Here is a 3,828-nt window from a genome sequence, read left to right as displayed (position 1 = left end):
CTCTCTTTCTTTTTTCTTTCTTTCTTTCTTTCTTTCTTTCTTTCTTTCTTTCTTTCTTTCTTTCTTTCTTTCTTTCTTTCTTTCTTTCTTTCTTTCTTTCTTTCTTTCTTTCTTTCTTTCTTTCTTTCTTCTTTTCTCTTTCTTTCTTTCTCTCTCTTTCTCTCTCTCCTTCCTTCCTTCCTTCCTTCCTTCCTTCCTTCCTTCCTTCCTTCCTTCCTTCCTTCCTTCTTCCCTTCCTTCCTTCCTTCCTTCCTTCCTTCCTTCCTTCCTTCCTTCCTTCCCTCCTTCCTTCCTTCCCTCCTTCCTTCCTTCCTTCCTTCCTTCCTTCCTTCCTTCCTTCCTTCCTTCCTTCCTTCCTTCCTTCCTTCCTTCCTTCCTTCCTTCCTTCCTTCCTTCCTTCCTTCCTTCCTTCCTTCCTTCCTTCCTTCCTTCCCTCCTTCCTTCCTTCCTTCCCTCCTTCCTTCCTTCCTTCCTTGTAAATGATCTCAGGGAGCTAATGTTTGATAAACCCAAAGATTCAAACTTTTGGGACAAGAACTCACTATTTGACAAAAATTGCTGGGAGTATTGGAATGTAATTTGGCATAAACTAGACACAGACTTTAGTCTCACATCATATACCAAGATAAGGCCACAATGGGTCCATAATTTAGATTTATAAAAAGAAAGCAAAGGCAAACAGTATCAGATTTTAAATTACATTGCAAACTACTAATCAACAAAATATATGGCACTGGATAAGAAATAGAGTTGCTAATCAATTAATGCTAACCCTAACCCTAACTCTAAATTCACACCCTAATCCTAACCCTAACCCTATTAGCAATTAAAACCCAAATCCAAACTTTGAATCTTTTTTGAGAGACAAGAAATTTGGATCTTGTGGGAACTCACTATTCAATAAAAATCGTTGGGAAGAATTTCAATCAGTTTGGCCCAAACTAGGCATAGACATTAGTCTCATATAACAAAGTAAGGTAAAAATAGGTAAATAATAGCAAATTATGTAAGCAGTAGGGAAATTATCTGTCAGATGGGGACAATTTATGACTAAATAAGAGATAGAGGATATCTTTGGAAATAAATAGATAATTTTGATTATGTGAAATTAAAAAGTCAAAATTAGAAGAAAAATAGGAATCTGGGGAAAATTTTGCAGCAAATTAGTGTGATAGAGGCCTCATTTCTCAAATGTACAGGGAATTGAGCCAAACATATAAAATAAGAGCTGCTTTCCAAATGATAAATGGTTGAAGGAAAAGAACAGGGAATTTCCAGAAGAAATCAAAGCTATCAATAGTCATAGGAAAAAAGTGCTCTAAATCATTATTGATTAGAGAAATGCCCATTAAAGCAAGTCTGAAGTACCACCTCACACTTAACAGATTGGCTAATATGACAGAAAAGAAAATGCAAGTGCTGAGGGGAATCTGGAGGAAAAAAAAATCAAGACACTAATTTACTGTGGGTGGAATTGGGAAAGGTCCAATCATTCTGGAGAACAATATGGAACTATGCCCAAAGGGATAAAAAATCATGTATGCCTTTTGACCCAGCAATCCCACTACTAGGCCTTGATCCCAAAGAAATCAAAGAAAACAAAAAAGAATTTACAGGCACACACACACACACATACACACACACACACACACACACACATACACACACACACACACACAAAGATAGCAGGTCTTTTTTGTGGTAGCAAAGAATTGGACATTGATGGGATGCCTATCAATTGAGAAATGGCTGGACAAGCTGTATGTGATTGTGATGGAATGCTATTGTGCTGAAAAGAAAATGAACAGTGTGCTTTTAGAATAACCTAGGAAAACTTATATGAACTGATGATGCAACTCAATTCATATAAGTAATAATCAGCTGTGATAAATTATAAATGATAATCAGTTGAGAGAGATTTAGCTACTCTGAAAAATGTCATGATCCACTACAATTCCAAAGGATTCATGATGAAAAATGCTACCCACATTCAGAGAGAAAACTGATGAACTTTGAACGTGGATTTTTTTCTTCTTTTTTTCTGACTAATAATGGAAATATGTTTTGCATAACTTCACACAAATCATATTGATTATTTTTTCAATGAGTGGGTGAAGGATTGGAGGAAAGGAAAGAATTTATAACTTAGAATTTTAAAAATAATGTAAAAATTAAAATAAAACAAGAGGAAGTTGAAAAATCATGAAAACAATCAAACAATAATGCAGAAGCACTAAAGTGTGTCAGGGGAATATAAGAGTTGTGATTAGATATGCAGTATGAAAGAGTGAGAAAAATAAGGTGAAAAATTAAGAATGGTCCCAAGATTATGAATATGAATAAGAGGGGAGATAGATCCTAGAAAATACAAGAAAATTTGGGGAAAGGACTAGCTTTTTTTTTTTTTTTTTAACAGAAAATAATGAATTCACTTTGGATAAAATCTATACTTTGAGTTATCTATGAGTGAGGAGAGGGGGATATCCAATAAGCAGTTGATAATAAAGGATTAGAAACAAGAATTGAAATTTGGTCTGGATTATAATACTGAGAGCCATCTACAGTGATAGAAATTAAACCCTACCTTTCCAGATGACTGAATTCTGCATTGTTATCACAATGGCATCAAGTTAGCAATGTTAAGTATGGTCTCTAATCACTTTGTAATTATAATATAGCTATAAAATTATTCAGTTCAATTCAATTGCACCAATTGGAAAGCCTGGGATACAGTTTGTTACAATATCTGCATAAGAAAGGCTCAGTTCATTACTGAATGCATAGGGCTGTTCTAGAGCGGGATAGTGGGGTGAATGGTATGTATAAATAAGGTGATAGATAAGGGAAGGTGTAAGGTTATCTTCATTAGAATCCAATAACCAATTTGTCTGCTTCCTCCTAAGATACATAACATTGTCTCTTGGGAAATCAAGGCACTTTTTTTTTTTTTTTTTTTAAACATTCAGTCCCATCATCAGTGAAAGGGATGCTTAGACTGGTTTGGGAAGATAGACTATAGCCAGAGGGTGGGAACAAGGGGATGACTTCAATTTAAATCCAAATTGATTGGACTACTGATATTTAATCCAGGGAGAGAAGTAATTCTTGAGGAAAGTAGTGATACATGATTAATATGAGGAGTCACAGTTATAACAAAAGTGAATATAGTTCAAATGGTTTCCATTTCACCACTAAAAACTTTAAAAAAAGTCATCAAGATATCATAATAGTTGAGTTTTCTTTTATATAGATTCATTGGGAATAAATAATTCTAATTCTTCCACTAACCATCCTATAAAGAAAACAACAACAGAGACAAGTGAACTCTAAGCTCCTCATTTCTCTCAAATTGGACTTAATGAACCATTCTAATTGCTTTTCTCAAAAACATTGTTAGGTAACTTTTCTTTTACAAATTACATGGAATTGGAATTCCCCACTCCCAAGGCCTTAGAAACTCAATATCATGGGATAATTTAAGAACAAGTCTTATGCAAAATATACAAGAGAACCAAGCCAATTTCATGAACTGCTCAGAGCAAAAAGAAAACAAACAAACAACAAAACAACAACAACAAAAGTTCGACTTAAGTTACCTGGATGAGTTTAAATTATTGAGCCTGACTTATCCAGATAATTATCTGAATTTTTCACAAATTATTTCCGGATGTAAAATTAATTATAGATCTAGAACTGTGAAATGTACACTTTTTAAGCATTCTGCATCCTTCTGATTGTACAAGCTATGCCACATCTCCTATTTCCCAAAGTCCAAATATTTTGTAATATGTAGCATTTAAAAAATATGTATTGCTTAAAAAAAGTTAA

Source organism: Sminthopsis crassicaudata, chromosome 6 (assembly GCF_048593235.1).
Source record: "Sminthopsis crassicaudata isolate SCR6 chromosome 6, ASM4859323v1, whole genome shotgun sequence".
In the NCBI taxonomy this organism is placed as follows: domain Eukaryota; kingdom Metazoa; phylum Chordata; class Mammalia; order Dasyuromorphia; family Dasyuridae; genus Sminthopsis; species Sminthopsis crassicaudata.
The sequence above is the reverse complement of the archived record's forward strand: the minus strand, read 5'-3'. Positions refer to the sequence as shown.